This window comes from Poecilia reticulata, chromosome 20 (assembly GCF_904066995.2).
Source record: "Poecilia reticulata chromosome 20, P_reticulata-male-v2, whole genome shotgun sequence".
Taxonomy (NCBI): Eukaryota; Metazoa; Chordata; class Actinopteri; order Cyprinodontiformes; family Poeciliidae; genus Poecilia; species Poecilia reticulata.
The window spans coordinates 13,755,360-13,772,853 of NC_088849.1; the positions used below are offsets into that span (position 1 = coordinate 13,755,360).

A 17,494-nucleotide genomic window follows, 5' to 3' on the forward strand; every position below is an offset into this window, starting at 1 on the left:
AGGTACTGTGAGGGCCTTTGTTATCTCAGCTTCCTATATAAACCTCCTCTGAATGTGTACAAAGAACAGATGTTTAAATGGCTATCCAGGTGCATGTCAATCAATCAGAATCACATCGACATTTTAATAAGATTTGTTTTACACAAAAACAAATCTTTTTGTTTTTGTGTCATTTATCTTACAATTAATGAAAACTTCAAATTTTTTTTTTTTTAGAAAACACTTTTTATGTTTTATGGTCATTTTATGACCAAAGCACAAAGAGAGAGCACAATTGACTCAACAGTTTCCCTTAAGAAAGAGAAGCTGTTTCCTAAAGAAGGGAGGTGCTGTTTTCAACTTGTACAGTAATGGCAAGTTGAGTAGAAAATAAAAATGGGGGAGAGAAAATGTGCAGAAGCAAATGTCTTGAGAGGAGAAACAATTCACAAAACAAATTAGATGAGCTACAGATGGCTGCTTTTTAAGCAACCTGACCTCAACCAAGCCATAGGATAAAAGTCTCCACGCCACATCGCTGCAGTGACTCATGCTAAATAAGCCCCAACAAGGTGTTTAGTTCAGTATATAAAACACTTTTCAGTGGGTTGAAATTTCTGTTTTGTAAATTCTCTTTTTTTGTCTTACGTTCTTATTGTCTAAAATACCAAATTACACATTTTCTTTATCTGTAAGCAAGGACATTTAAAATCAACAAAAAAAATCCCTTTTTTTCTAAACAGTAATTTGTCTAATATCAAGAGGTGTTGTATTGATTTCTTGAGATTAGAGTTGCAGTATACATCAAATAGAAATGATCGTCTCAGATTCCACGTGTCACAATTGTAAGGGGCTTCTTGAATGCAGTGTTTGGTAGGTTATTATAATTTGATTTAATATTTTGTCATTAGTACAAATGAAGCATGCCAACAATTTACTCGGCTTGTTGGATGAATGTTCCCCGTTGGTGGCTGTGATGGATTCACATTTTAAGTGGCTAAGTTGCTAAAGCTCTCCAAGAGTTCAGATTTTAAAGAAAATCAATGAAAAAGCCAGGCATATGCGAGTTAGACATATTGTCATTTCATTTTTATGGAGAAACGTTACGGTTGCATGTTTTCCTGTTATAGTATTGCCGTAATTGGGATGTACTTAAAGGTTGCATTCAGCAGAAAAACAATGCATGTAATGATAGACCATCAAATGTCTGACTGTAAGTTAGAACATGACATGAAATCCAGCTGGACATAGTTGTGAGCCATTTGATGCCTCTTTTGTCTCTTTGTGCAAAGATTTGCAGAATCGTTGTTGTTTTCGGTTTGTTTTGTTTTTGGTGTGGAGATTTAGCAGACCCACACCACTTACATCCAGGTTTCTGACAGCAAAACTTGAAAAACCAAACTGACTCATCCTGAAGTCAATGTGATGAGGTGATAACCTGTTCAGGGTGTATCCTGGAAATATTACTTTTTTATAATCCAGGTTAGGGGTTATTTTTTTCAGTTCACTCTGTGATTGCCATTAGGAACTATAACCTATTTTGCTGGAGTGAAAACCTAACCAGGCATTCAGGGTCAAATCTACTGAGTGAAATCAACCTAGTGCTGGACTGATCCTTATTTGGACTTTGCAAAAATAAACCCAAATTGGGTTGTTGTTTTTTTTAACTGAGAGATTTCAAAGTCCTTTGGGAGATATTTTAGAATTTGTAGCCCCTGACTAATCACACAAAAAGGGGTTTTTTGCTGTCACTGATATCAGATTTCACAATCACGGCTTTCACTAATCAAAGATTTGAATTAGTTTTGTGGTTTGGAAAAAAATTGTAATAAAATGTTATCAAACTATTAATAAAATGGCGCATTGTAAATCTATGTGAATAGTTTTTTAAATGAAAGAAATTATTTCTAAAATGTCTTTTATTATTATTTTTCATACATGCGCCTTACTGTTAAGGATCTTGACGAATAGGTAAACCATGTAAAATTGCTCATGGTGGACCAGTATGCATTTTGGGCTAGCTAGCAATTCTGTTAGCGCCACATTTGAACTTCCCATGCACAATGCAGAGATATTTTTTTCTTGTAGCACTTGAAGAACATTCTTATTTATCACATTTTATTTTTCCACCAACTGCCCAAAACCTTCTATGTAAATAAAAAACAATTAAAAGGGGTTTCGGTGCTTCTTTAGTAGTAATTTGTCCAAATAACATCAACTATCATCAAATAGATAGCAATTAGCAAGACAGACATTCTCAAGAGAAGAAATATCTTGATTGTTTTTTGTTTTTTTCATATCATGATGATGCAACACCCCTAGAATTTAAGTTGTGGGAAAATGTTGGGTCAAAATTCTCAGTGACCAAAGAAATTCTGTAAAACAGTACGTCAATCTCCTTTCCCATACTTCCCTTTAAATAAGAAAGTAGTGGAGTGTTTTAGGTACACATGCACCTCTATCTATATACCTTCACTTATTCAGAGCCCAGCTATTTCCGCTCATGAGCCCCTCACATACATATACACTGAGATGCACACAGCCTTCTAAACAAACACATACGGAGTACATGCACTGTGTGTGCCTCTGCTAGTGTATCAGCACTGAGCGCTGCCTAAATAAGGCAAGGCATCAGTTGGCTTATCAGCACCAGCCAGAAATATATACCCGTCCCAACACTGATATAGCCATGTCTGTGACACTACCATCTCTCCTGAAAGTGTGTGCACGTGTGTCAATGTGTGCGCGAATGTCTAAAAATGTGAGAAAGTGATTCAAAGGGAACGGGCAAAGCTTTCTGAGTGTATAGATGTGAAAATATGTGCGGAATGCGTTTGTGGTGTTTGTGTCCGGGGTGTTTGTTCATCACCTGCTGTGCGAGGTGACCTCAGCCACACACCACCGGCTCCTTTTTTGGGGAAAGTTATTCAACGACACGTGAGTAGAATAATTCCAGCCCTACGTACAATATCAACTGTCCCACAACAGCAGGGGAATATTCTTATTTGAAGCAGCTGTAAAGTCGAATATTTGTGAAATAGCTAATGTTCTGTTTGTAACTATGTCTTTTTGAAGCACACTTAATGTCATGTTTGCAATAAAAGACATTTACAGTAGCAAAAATATATATATATAAATCACATGTAGAGCCTAGAGGTATGAAGAACCGTCCTGTTATGACAGAATCGAACACGCAGACGTACACATATAAAATAGCTATCCAAATAGGGTTCGTATATTAATATTTATTACCAGGGTCAGTGCCAGCTACTACATATGACAGAGCTATAAATAAACCTGCTGATGCAACAACACATTTCATCATAAGTTAGTTGAGCGGTTTTTAAATGACCCACTGTGTAATCAAATTACACTGTGAAATTTAGTCTTCTGTACCTAACTGCATTACTATTATATGAAGTCATAACTAACAGTCATATGCAAGTGGAAGCAAATTATTTAAGAGCTATGTCATTATTAATTAGGAGCTTTTACATGTATACATTTAAAGCGGTCTCCATATTTATTGGTGCCTCCGTTAAGTATGTTTCAAAAGAGGCATTTATTCATCATTGTCGTTCTATAATCTAAGTTTAATGGAAAGAAAAATATAATATCTACTCTACACAAAGCAGTGCATAATTGAAAAGTGGAAGAAAAGTGATGCACTTTTAGATTTTTTTTACCAAGAAAAATCTGAAAAGTGTTCAGTCCCACTTATTCCAATAACAGTTCAAAGTCAATTAATATGGAATTCCTATGTGTAATGCAATCTCAGTATAAATTCAAATGTTCTGAGAATGCTTTAGAGCAGGGGTCTCCAATACTAGTCTTTGAGTCCCACTGTCCTAAACGCAGTCTGGCTCTCACACACCAAATTGACTCATTAGAAGGCCTTTGTCAAATCCGAAGGTATGCTGAGGAGGTAACACAAGTATTTCATTCAGGTGTGTTGGGATAAATGATAAAAAAACGAGAGGAATTTCTGTTTCTACACCTGCGGAATGAGTAAAAAACAGAATCAAGAAATCACAGCAACAAGTACATTTGCCAAAAACATGTATTCAATGGCAACCACAGCCCAAGATGGAGTGTGTCTGTCAGTATGTGAATCCATACCTGACTGAACTAGGTGCAATGCTACTTGACACTCCATTGGCTGGCGATTTCAAATTTGCCAATCCAGGAACAGCATTTATTTTCCTTGTCTCTGATTGGCTGCACCTCCAACAGTGGGAATAAGGAGATGCTTCTGCTGTTGTACACATTCAGATGTATTTGATGTTTGAACTCTTCAGTAGATCAGCATTAGGGGACCAAAGTATTCACAGATTTTAGCTATGTTCTCTGTACCCCACTTATAACGAGGGTCCACTACATAAATTGAGCTCAATTTGACTTTTTTTGAGAGACATAGTAGTTATTCAAGTACTACAGACAAATAAAGACATTTTTCAGAGTGAGAGGATGAAGCTATTTTCTTTCTTTTTTTTCACTTCCTACTCAGATATATTTCTTCTCCCTGGTGGGAGACGGTAAGAAGGCGAGAAAGAAAAATATATTTTGGCAGAAATCAGCTCCTAGCCTGCAGCAATTTGAGTTTGTATCAGTTCCAGAACACTGTGTAGACTGATGATAGCAAGCAGAAGTAAAAGCAAGTGTACAGTATGTGGAGACCAAGACTAAGACTAGTTTTTGAGGTGATGTATAGCTACAATGTTTGAGCTCTTTGTCCTCAAGTGACTATTTGGGAAATGGTGGAAATGACCGAGAGAGGATGGGAGGGGAGCGCCCGCGCTGTGTCACAACCCAATCCTATCGCAGACAGAACCGGCGATAGGATTGGGTTTCACCTACATTCCAGTGCTGTGTATCTGTGGCTTGTAATCTTTCTGGGAATGGCACATATTTCTTCAGCTTCTCCAGAAAGGCTGGAATGAGTCAGCCAAGCGGGAGGACAAGCAGAAAGGGAGAGGACAGGAGTCACGTGGTGTCTCTGGCTATCATCTATTTCATCTCTTTGTGTACCTGCCATTGTTAAAAATGTAAATATATCTGTATGTGTATATATATATATATATATATATATATATATATATATATATATATATATATATATTTCTATATATATATATATTTCTGTGTTTTTTAACCTACCTCATAAATTTCTCACCAGTTTTGCTTTCCTTCATCCAGTTCATGCTCAGTTACAACTCAGGGGAGTGGATTTCGTGTTGTGTCGGACACTTTCATATGTAGAAATAAACGACGCTTCTGTTCATCATGTATATTTGCCACCACATGTGTGGAAGGGGCCGTGTCATCCTCAAGAGAGTTTCAAGGTAAAACAGTAGCCTGTTGCGGTGTGGTTGAACATTTCATACAGCCATCGATGCACTACTTCGGAAAATGTTCAATGAGATATGACGGAGAGGGAAATCCAGGGAGCTCAAGTGGCTGAATATCAACGAAACAGTAATTGCATCAGCTAAAGGTACTGCAGCAGCCCAGTGTCTGAAAGAGCATGTAGACTGTAGCAATGCCTATAAATAGAAACATGCCAACGAGACAGAGAGTACGCTTTACCGCGCAATCGAAAGCACTTCCTATTAAGTTTTGATTCTTGTTTAAATGATTTCCGTGTTTTGTTGACTGCTTGGAATTTGCCAAAGTGTTTTAGGAAGTGTGTGTCTGTGCGTGTTAGCTTATCCCTGTCAACACCAATTAGGGGAATGCGTTTGTGCAAGTAATTTAGAAACTGCTGGTTCCACTGTCTTTTGTACTTCTAGAACTTTTTTTTTTTTTCATTTTTAACATTACGGTCTATTTTATTAAGATTTTATGTGACAGACCAACACAAAGTTGTGGTTAACTGTGAAGTAGAAGGTAAATGAAATATTAGCGACATGGCAGACATTTGACCTGCAACTGGAGGGCAAGACACTTCACCCATCTTTCCTGCTGGTGATGGTCAGAGAGCTCAGTGGCACCAGAGTATGGTAGCCTCTGGTCTGTCAGTTCTGCCTCAGGTCAGCTATGGCTACAGCCAACATCAGCATGTGAATGAATAACTGTACATAGTGTGAAGCACTTTGGAGTAAATACAAGTAAAGGCTATACAGCATGAGTTTTCTTTATTTTTTAAGTCTGTACGGTGTGCAGTTGCATTTATTGCCTTCATTCTGATACCCCTAAATAAAACCCAGTGAATCTAGCTACCTTCAGAAGTCACCTGATTGATATTATCTGTGTGTAATTTAAATTCTCTATAAATCCAGCTCCTATGTGAAAGTCCTCTAAGGATTGTGAGGTTTTTTGTTTGTTTGTTTGTTTGTTTTTTTTAATAATTAAAACCGAAGAACACGGCAAATTAGTGAGAGATAAAGTTATGGAGAAGTTTAAAGCTGGCTTAGTTTATGAAACAGTATCCCTAGCTTTGGATATGCTGGGAACACACTGTTCAAACTATCATCCGAAAATGGAACGAGTTTGTGACTGCAAAGCTGCCGTAAACATTGCCAACTGAACCACTCTGAAGAAACTGCAGCATTTACCAGCTCGGGTTGGAGAATGAGCAGAAGTCAGAAAGGGAAAAATACAATTTATTCATTGAAAAAGAAAAAGAAAAACAACATACAGAGGTTGTTAAATACTAGAAAGGCAAACATAAAGCCAGAGCTACAATCAAATTGTTTAAATCAAAGGGTGGTCATGCTAAAACAGCCTAGTCAATGTTTAGACAAAAGCTGGTTTAGTGGGCGTGGCAAGACGTGAACATTAATGTTAGTAGAGACATACTCTAATCAACCTCACAGTTAAATACCATATGCACAAGACACATTACAGCGTATCTGTAAAAATATTGAAAACCATATGTTCTTTTTCCTTCCACTTTATAATGATGCACTACTCTGTGCGGTTCTGTCACATGAGATCCCAATAGCATACATTAATGCTTGAGGTTGTAAAGTGAAAAAATGTGAAAATGTTCTAGTGCTGAAAGCACCTTTGCAGCTGTGTCAATCAATAAAATGTGCATCCCTCAAAGTAGTTTGACTTACAGGACCCCTTATATATGAAGAAGGGTAATTTCACATAAACCCGAATAAGAAAAGTACAAATTTAGTCTTGGATTTAGTCAACTGGGCCTGTCAACTTATGTTATCAGCCTTGTGGTAATAGGAGGAACGTTTATCTTTCAGCTAGTCTAGCGTTTGCTAACCTGGTCAAGCCAAAGCGTTAGAAGAAATGTTAAGCATGAGCAACTGTGATAAAGACAGAGGTACTTATTACATGAATATAATTCTAAACATATTATTATAATTGTACACAGAAATGTCAGTAGAGCTGTGTGACTTTTGTCTCTGGATACTGATGCTCCTCTTTTAAATCTCTTCAGCTACTCTGATTGGCTAGCTAGGCTGTTTTCACTCCAGATGTTCACGGATTGGATTATGGAATTATCACGTCTGTTGCTGAATGCAACTTTTGCTTTTCCACACAGAATCATTTCTTCATGAAGTATATTCAGAAACTGCTGTAATCAAATGCGGAAATGCCTACTATTGGCACTGGAGACACCATGACCAACTTCTCTGTTTGTCGTTCATAAATTAATATAATACTTGACTTTTCTTGTGCTTATCACATATTATTTTCTAGGTCTCATCTTGTTAAATGAATAACCATAAAAAAAATAGACGGTGTGAAGACACGTCTTAGTATTTTTGCTGTGAGCAGATGTAACTTAATGCTAATGCTGCTTTTGGCTTTGCGCTGAAAAGGAAATTGATGGTTGTGTGTATGTGTGCGTGTGTGTGTGTGTGTGTGTGTGTAAGCTCATTTGTGTGAGACAGCAGGGCGAATGGTGGCAGGAGATTGGAGAAGACCATAATTAAAACTATTGCTTGAGCTCAAATCGTTGCCAGGACAATATGACCTTTGCTCACACAGGTTGAGCTTCAGATGCTGAGTCTTGTAGTTGAATAAGATATGCTGTGTAGAATAACTGCATATGCTCGTTTGAGTCTCTCTCTTTTTACGCTCAAGTGAGACAGTTTCACTGTATCTTAATGTGTCAACTTCATCAGTGCATCTTTACCCTCCCTCATCAAAAAAGTGGTGAGCCTATGTTGATATAAAAATTAATTAATAGAGGCCTAGCTGAAAAGTTGGCTCGAGTGTAACAGATGGTTACCATGGTTACTGTTTTAAGGACATCACAATGTTTGAAACATCTGTTGGATTTCCTTATGAAGTAGCCAAGTTAAGAGACCCTGTCGGTTTATAACTGGGTTAAATACAGTTTAAGAATTTGACACTGTATCAGTTTCTTGTTGGAAAATGTCAGGGGGAAAAAAACTGACAGTAAACACTGTGATGAACTCTTAAAGAGGTCTTTGTGAGTTTCTTTGCTCCCAGTTTCCAAGTAGGCACACAATGCAATAAATGTTCCTCAAAGTTGATGTAAATTGTGATTGCATTAAAGTCGTTTGCGTGACAGGCAGTTTGTTTTCTAAGGTGCAGGTCAAATGGTTGTGCATGAGAACGTGGGTGTGTGTGTTTACATTTCTGTTTAGTCATGAAACCCAATGTCCTGATTTGCATAACAAAGCCCCCCCCCCTTTTTTTCCCTCATTTGTGTGTTGAGTTGTGTGTGATGCAGATGCAGTTTCAGTCTCTTTTTTTTTGCCTCACAACTGACAAAAAAGGAGAAAGAAATTAAACAGTTTGGATACATATGATGGTCTAAGATGGTCAGACCGCTGTTTAAAATGGTAAATTGGTGTGTCATACTATTCCTTTGGTTTATCTTTTGTAAATATGATGCGAGAGAAGAGTTCTTCCTCGCTTGTGGGCTGTAAAACCGTCAATTACCTGTGTAAGATAGTAGGGACAGAACGGACGTCCTTCACAATTTTTCTAGTTTGAACTGAGCTTTATCTTTCTACTAACAGGGAAGGGTGGCCCATCTCTTTCAAAGCAGAGTTTTCCAACTTCAGCCCCTGCTTGAGTCCTTGCTCACAAACACAAGAATCAAATGACTAAATTACTGTAGAGAAAGATTTAATACACGAGGGACACCATCCCTTGAGGACTCCCATTTTAAAGTAAAGCCCAAAAAGCTCCAACTATAAAACAGATAACTTTACCTATTTTTTTCACATTGTTCACATCTGTTCTAATCGCTGGAGGTTTTATATCAGCCTGTAGATTATGTGCAGCTAAAGTCCGTTTTTAAAATTCAAATAAGTTTAAAAAAAAACCTATTTGGAATCTGAAAAGAAAGCGTCTGGTTATGTTTAGGGTGAAATTATGATCATGTTAAGAACCAGCCCATTCACCTGTAGATTGAGGGTTTGGACACATATTTAAATGTAGTGGAGTACTTAGAAAAGCACATCCACCCACACATTTTCACTTCTGTTCAGCTTCACCTGGGGTCAACTTTTTAAAAAAAGAAATTTTTTTCGGCAGTATGCCATTTCACCTGTGCACTTTGTATTTGGTAATGTTGTTTACAAATATCAGCAATAATTATGTGACTTTTGCCAACTAAATTGGTGTTATTTGAGGTGAAAAGGACTGTAAAACAAATTCCTGTAAAAACCAGCAGTGGACGCAAATACCAAGTCACTGAAATACAATAAAAGCTTATCTATAGGTCCGCCAGCTCAAACATAAGTCTGAAGACCCCTGCTGTATCGGTGTGTTGCTGCTGTTAATGGTTTAGCCACCGAGGCTCCCTCCCTCTGCGTGTTTTAGCTGTGTCAGCTGTGGCTATGTTTCACTAGCAGTGCTGACACGAGGGACACAGAGCTGAAGTCTGAATCCCAACCAGTGCCCTTTCCCAAAAACCACAGGGGTCATTTTCATGACAGATTCTGTGTCACTCTTTAAACACACACACGCAAGGTTCAACTCATATTATAAAAACCTAACAATGCATAACAAAACAGAGCTGTACCTATATATTTTTTTTTCTTTTTTTGGGATGGAGGCCAACAGAGGTCTTGGTAGAGAGCTCAGTGAGAGAGAGGCCTTGGAGTAGGGAACACCAGAGGGAGATTAGGTCTGTTTGTAATCCATGGAAATAACAAAGTTTAGGGATTTTTCCAATTTAATCAAAACTGATTCTGCTCATTCTTCTTCCCTGAAATGGGGTTTGTATAGTCAGATTTCCAATCTGCTTCTACTTACCCCTGCATAACGAATGGCATGATGCAAAATCAGTGGAAAAATAAAAATATCCTACGTTTTAGACTTATGCCATACTTAAAGTAATACTACTCACGCCAAATGGATTCAGCTTTACCTGAATTATTTTATATTAAGAAAAGCATTTGCTGAAGTTTTGCTAAACAAAATGAAAGAGGATCCTAATTCTTGTACAATTGTAAGATGTGAAAATCACTACTCAGATGTACTATTATAGTATGATAAGAATGATGACTCCTTTAAATATATAGTATACATAAACTCTTAAGTTTGAAAACATTTAATATTTTCTGACAGGCCCACACAAAAAGAAATGCAGAATTGTGAACTGAAAGAAATATGAAGTATGATTTTAAAGAGGTTTTTTTAGCGTTTTGATGCATTCCTTTACTTCTCCTATTAGACGTCTCCTATTAGCAAACTAAACAGAGACCATCAGCATTTAATTTATTCTCAGAGTAAAACCTAGCTGTTCTGTGGGAGCCTTAGAGGTTTGCATGTGCAGAGAGAGTCCAATTGGCAGTGGAAACATAAAATAATGAATACTGGTCCGAGCTGTCCTGCTCAGCTAGAATAAGGCATTAAGAGAACATTCATTAACAAAAAGACTCATGAAGACCAAGGAACACAAAAAACAGGTCAGAGTTAAAGTGGTGAAGTTTTAAAGCGTTGTTGGGTTAGAAAGTATCATCCCAAGTTTTAAACATTTCACTGAACGCTATTATCTGAAAATGAAAATAGAAACTGCAAACCTATTCAGAGATGGCCATTCACCCAAGCTGACAGGTTAGGCAAAGAAGGCATTGACCAGAGAAGCAGCCGAGTGGCCCAGGGTAATTCCGGAGGAGCTGCAAAGATCCACACTTATAAGTGGTCAAATGTACTGACATTTGAAGTTGTGTTATTACAAATATGGTCTGCATGGAGGATTGGCAAAAACAGCATGTGACACAAAGCAAATGTGTGGAATAAAGTGTTTTGATCACATTGAAATACAGAACAAAGCTGCAAACCACTGCAAGGGACATGAGTGGAATGAGGTTCACTTCTTTTCAGCTGGACGTCAAGCCTAACCGTAGATAATCAAATAATTCTATGGTTGTGTTGGAATAACCCAAGAATAACTAGACAAGGAATTACTAGACACGCCAAGAAAGGACTGAACCAAAGCCAAACAGAAACATAGCTGATTCAATCAAAAAAAAGGAACTAAGCAACACAGAAAGTAACAAAACTCAAAACTAACTGAAAGAACCCAAGATCCTGACGGAGACTGTGTTACTTTCCTTTACTTTCAGTGTCTGTACTGCATGCGCCTAACTTCATCATACTGTTTCACTACATAATAAAGACCTACACATTAATTGAAAAAAAATGTATGGCTACAATGATCCTTACACTTTCTTTAAGGCCTTACGCTAACTGCTAACAGGTAAAAGCTAAAATCTTTCTTAATTCTTAAGATTAAAACAGCAGAGAGGTTCTTTTCACTGAGCATTACATAAGTTTAATTTGTTTAGTTTTTTTGTCTGTTTTACTTCATGCTTCGGTGTCATAACCCCATGATGTTTCTATTCATTTAAATGTATGTAACTTTTATTAGCTAACATTGCATTACCTGGTTCTGTTACTCTAGGTCTGCCTAGCTTACAAAGAAATTAGGGTTTGAGTAAAGGATAGAAAAAGGCAGGTTAACGCCAAACTAAGCATGTCATAAGACAGAAAATAGTTTAAGTAATGGGTTTTACTGGGCATGAATACCAAGCCAACATTTCTGTTGTACGGCCCGGCAGCTTTCTCTCCTGCATAAATTTAGCTTATCTCTTAATAACAGCCACTCTGTCTTCTGTTTAAAACCTAATTTGCTGTAGCCTCCACCCTCCAACCTTTACTGCCCCTGGTAATGTGAGCCCATAGTGTAGCCCAAAATTAATTCCTCAATAATTTCGGAGCCGGTTTTCAGCTAACTGCTAATGGTGTTAGACATGCTTGAGTAATCCTGAATTAGCAACATCCAGCAATTCAAATAGTGTGCCTGTGTCAGGACAGCTAAGTGCTAATTTGTGCTGATTGTCTGTCCTGATACCACTGAGGCCCTGGGAATTTATATATATATATATATATATATATATATATATATATATATATATATATATATATATATAAAATACAGATCCAGTTTTCCGTTTCTAATAAAGAAGACGAATTTGCTTGTGACTGAATTTGTCTGGTAAAACCACAAGCATAATGTTACAAATTAAATAAAATAGGTGCTAAAAAAGAAATGTTCTTTTATTTACCTACGTACTGAAAAGATTGGTACATGTCTTTTATTTTATTGTGACTGTTTACTGTCCCAGTGAGCACTCAAGTTACCATTTAACCGGGGGAAAAGGAATGGCGTATTTAATGGAAAATGTATGTGAGGAAGGGGTGGAACAAGGTTTAGAACTGTGTCAGCATATGTGGAGGAGATTTCTCAAATAGGCCATAGCCTGGGGCTTGATGGACTGAATCCTCTCTCCAAGGAATCTACTGTATGGACACAGATAAAAAACTAAACCCAAACATAAAATACCTGCTTATTGCACTCGGATGGAAGAATGACAACCCTTAAAGTGGGCAGCACAGTGGGGACTGGTGGGCACTAGGGTTTGAAATTTAACCCTTCAGTAAAATTAGAGAGGCTCCGGTGCATACCTCGGCTGTTCTGGATGTCCGAGAGGGTTCAGAGCAGCGATCTGTCTTGGTCTCCTTCCCTTTCTAATTTTGTCATTCTCTTTTATTTCTTTTCTGCTTTTTCTGAGTTCACCCCAACAACCTCCATTTTTCTTTTGTTTGTTTTAAATTACTTTTTTCAGAACATGTTTTCTCTTGACATAGAAACCAATGTTTTGATTCCACATAGAAAAAGTCATTTGTCCTACTCACCCTACGTTCATGTCACTATCTCAACACTGTCCAGATTGTATGTATGTGTGACATTTTGCAGGTTCAGATACCTTGATTTGCTGGGACTCAACCCCAGACCAGAGTTCTTGCAGAGTCCAAAGCTAAACGGGAACAGGTGTTGCTTTATATTCAAAGCCAGAGGGCCTGGTGAGGCTGCTGGTCTGTTTGAAAAGTTATACATCTTAATGCTTTTTTTTTTCAGAGGTCATAAGTGAGCTTGCACTTTGCTGTAGGTCATATATATTCTTTTAATTGCTGCTCACCGTAATGTTTTTCGTAATTTGATCTCTAATAGATTATGTTTGCTTTAGCTCTGACTTAAACTGGTAAAATGACGCAAATATTGGCGTTTCAATGATAGATCCAATTTCATAAAGTATAACATGTCATTTTTCAGATTGACACATCAATAACACACGTGTGGTTCTTTGAAAAGAAAAAAAAGTGCACAAAATCCATTAGAGGCATATGTATGACATCTGTGCTCTCAACATCCTCTTGTTGGGAAATGTCTGTATTGTGAGTATAACCAGTTTCTTGGTTTGCACTAATTGCTGGAATGGTGACTAGATCAGGACAATGTTTAGTTTGTTTACCTCGACCTTTTAATACCAAGCATCTGATATTATATGTGACTAAAGTGCAGCCTGTGGCTGTGACTTAACTAAGCGAGGTGTGCCTCATGCTAAGGGAGCATTACCTTGGGCTAGCTTTGGCTTTGTGTCTATGCAAGCAAATCCCTTATTAACATCTAGATCATAGATATAGGCATAAGAGAGTAGAACATGGAATATCTTTTCCATGGGACTGTGTGTTCTTTTTAATTTTACCCCTTAAACGTGTTTTATAGGATACCTTCACACAAGGAGCTGTTTGGACCCACTTTCCGTTGACTAGAGTTTATTACCTGGGATTTTCTGCTTTGTTTGGGAAGCATGGAAGCTAAATCGAACTCTGGTACAGACGAAACGAGTGGAGTCTGGTTCACCTGAAAGTGTGTGATTTGCTTGCAGTGGGAAACGCAATTGGACTATCCAGTGAACCAAAGACAGGGAGTGAACCTGCCACATTCATCTTATGAACAAAGCAACATGCCAGATGGCTCACTGCTTTGTCTGCTGCTCATACTGGGCAGCTTCTAGAGAAAATAGCAATTAGAATAGAGCATAAAAGAACAAAAAAAAAAACATAGAATAGAACTTTAAAGTAAAAACAAAAACCACAATGCTGCATAATCTTTTGCAATTTTGGTTTGCAGGGATGTGGTGAACATTTCTGTGCTATGAGTGTATTTAGATAAGACAAAATATATTAACCTTTACAGTACTTCACCATAAACATCGTAAGAGCAAACGGTCAAACTTTCAAGAAGGAATAGGCACTGTCTATGACACACCGTCATTATCAGCTATGCAAAGCTACTACTAATTTGCTTCACTGCTGCCATGTCTTTCAGGAGGGAATGTGAGAAAAAAAAGCCTGCCTTCAAAATTAAAGCCTACACATTTCAAAAAGTTAAATCCTAAAAATATTGATGTACAAATTAACGGAACAAATTGTAATAACATCTATAGATTTCAGAGAAAAATTTGAAACATTCTCTGATCCACATAGTGGATCAGAGTCTGAAACTGGAATCAGTCTGGTGACGTGCACCTCTGTCTGTTACAGTGTTGCTCACAGGAACTTGGACAAATTACTACCCTAACAGTATCCAAAATGTATTGATTTTTAAATTTTTTGTAATGTCTCAACCATCTCATTTATAGTGTATGCCAAGAACAAAACCAACCATTTCTTTCATTTCTTCCTTGCACACGCCTGTATTTTCTCACCTTTCGTTTCACCCCCTCTTGTCCCAGTGCTCTATCACACCTCCACTCCCATCATTTTCTGCCTGTCACCTCCCACCAGCAGACATCCTGTCTGGGAACAGTGTGCATCACTTCTTCGGTCTGTCCATGACTTCACTGTGCTCAGATTCTTTGGGCTGCGTCACGGACATTGCTGCACACAGCCATGCCTTTATGCAGCGACGAAAATAGCAGTAGAATTATATAGGTTCCTCTGAAAATGTGCGTGGCAACTGAATGTCTGCAGCCCGTATCAATATCGTGATCTATGTTTTTGCTGTTAGTCTATAAGATTACGAAGCTGTCCAGTGTGTCAGCAAATAGCCAAACTAATAAAATTTTTGCAACTACAGTAACTTGGAAGCATGTCCAACTCTGCAGCTGTGTTAAAAATGTATTAAGCTCAAGTTCTTGTCTGCAGTAGCTCCATGGTTTCCAGACATAGCCACACAGCCTGAGTGCGTCTTTTGTCTTCGGGTGATGTACTGACTTATTTCGGGCTCTTTTGCGGCTCCTCATGCATTTTAATATTTTCACTGTCCAGTTTGTCCTAAACAAGGCAGTCCAAAGTCCAAGGACAAGAGGGGGTATTTTGAATTAGAAGAGTCTGTCTAACGGAGAGATGCTGAGGCAGAGGAGCGGCCCGCATGCAGAAAGATGAGGGCAGACGTCAATAGCTAGCTGAAGGATTGGAAAAAAAAGCCAAAAAAAAAAAAAAACGGGAAGCATTGATTGAAAGAAAGAAGGAGGGAGAGGAAGATGGATGAGCGGGGTTAATCAGGCCAGCTGGCACAGCTGTCGATACTTACAGTGATGCTAGAACTTTGCAGCTGCATCCTGTACTTCCTTGTTGTAGATTCTTGGAATATTATAGCACTCCAGTTTTAAATAAGTGCATTGTGCACATAGAACTCTTGCTGTTCATGTTGTTGTTACATTTTTTTTTTATAAACCCAGAGGTACATATTTTTACCGAATACATAGTTAATCTAATATATTATTATTATTATTATTATTATTATTATTATTTGCTTTAAAATCATCTGCTTATTTTTTTAGATGTTTTGTTGTTTTAAATGGTGTCTAGATCACTTCTGTGCCACTGTCTTGACCTAGAATCCCTTAAAAAAAAGTTTTTCAATGAATATTTGTTTCATTGTACCGCTATAGTACAGTACGTCTCAGCAATGCTTATTGAACCTGAAAATATTCAGCTTTAAATGAAGGTTTTCTGTTGAACTAAGTGTGTGTTTAAAGAATCATGGCTCTGATATAGATAGTTGCTGGTCTCTTTAACCTTCAGCAAATTCATACCAATGTTTCATCACCTTACATTGTGATTTTGGTTTAAGCTCAGTTTTCTGCATGGCCTGTTTGTTGGGGTTACTTCTTTAGTTCGGTGTTTTGTTGTGTTATGTAGATTGATAGTCAAGGAGTTTATTTCCATTCATGTTTGTTTTGATCGGTGTTTGGCCTGTCAACTCTCATAGAAAATGAGAATAATGTCTCATTTTCTAAGCAAACCCAAAATATTATTATGTCAAAGATTGCAGTTTTAGCACACTTAAACTTGAGTCTTAAGTTGCAAAACTAGTAGCCTCAGAAGAACTTAGGAGAAATGGGCTAAAGAGTCAGACTCAAATTTTGGGATATGAATCTCTTTAATAATCTTGCTCTCATGTAATCAGCAATGGGAACGAGCTGGTAAACCATACTTCTGACATCTATGTGCAAATTCTCCAGTGAAAGGGTGTTTTTTTTTATTATTTGCTGGGAACATTTGCAGAGTGTAAGTTATTATCTGTTAATGTTTGAGGTGTTTTATAAAAATCCAGTCATGGATTTCTCTCAGAGCTTTGTGTTAATGACACTGATTCTTTTCAGAACTTAATAAATGTATCACTTATTCCCTTGGAGTTAAGCAGGTGTAATTAGAAGCAAACTTTCTCAGCTTACAGCTTTCCAAAAATAAAAACATTTTGTCTTGGATTAATTAAAAAGTTGGACATTCTCACTGTTTCGTGGATTGCATTGTGCCTGAGCCTCTGATGCCTCACATCATACATTGGCACAGAATAACTATTAGACTTGACAACAAACATTTTAAATGTAGATTTAGAACATAGTTTTGATGCTTTTTGACTCATTTTGCAGTTCTACATTAACAAATGTTAACTAATTTGCACAATTGTTCTTTAAAGAATACATCATATCAGTTTTCAAACTTATTCAGCGGCTTTCATAGAAGGGTCACCAAGATACAAAATTTAATTTTTTGAAGAAGATACATGCCAATGGGTCAAATTTGGCTTTAGGATTGCCGAATTTGATTGCATGTACTGTAGATGTTAATTTCAGTGTCCCTCAACGACTTGAATCTTGATTTAGACCTGGACTTGGAAACTGGACTTCTGGACATCTTGAATGACCTGCTGGCATTCACAAAACGACAGTTCCTTGCAGTCGATCAGGCAGGTAGTAGAAAATTGCTT

General features: G+C 37.5%; 1 protein-coding gene across 1 annotated transcript in view; it reads left to right on the forward strand.

The window, feature by feature from the left end:
• Positions 1 to 17,494, forward strand: part of jph1a (junctophilin 1a) — a 39,376-nt gene that overhangs the window by 7,080 nt on the left and 14,802 nt on the right. The gene's annotated exons all lie outside the window — the stretch shown is intronic.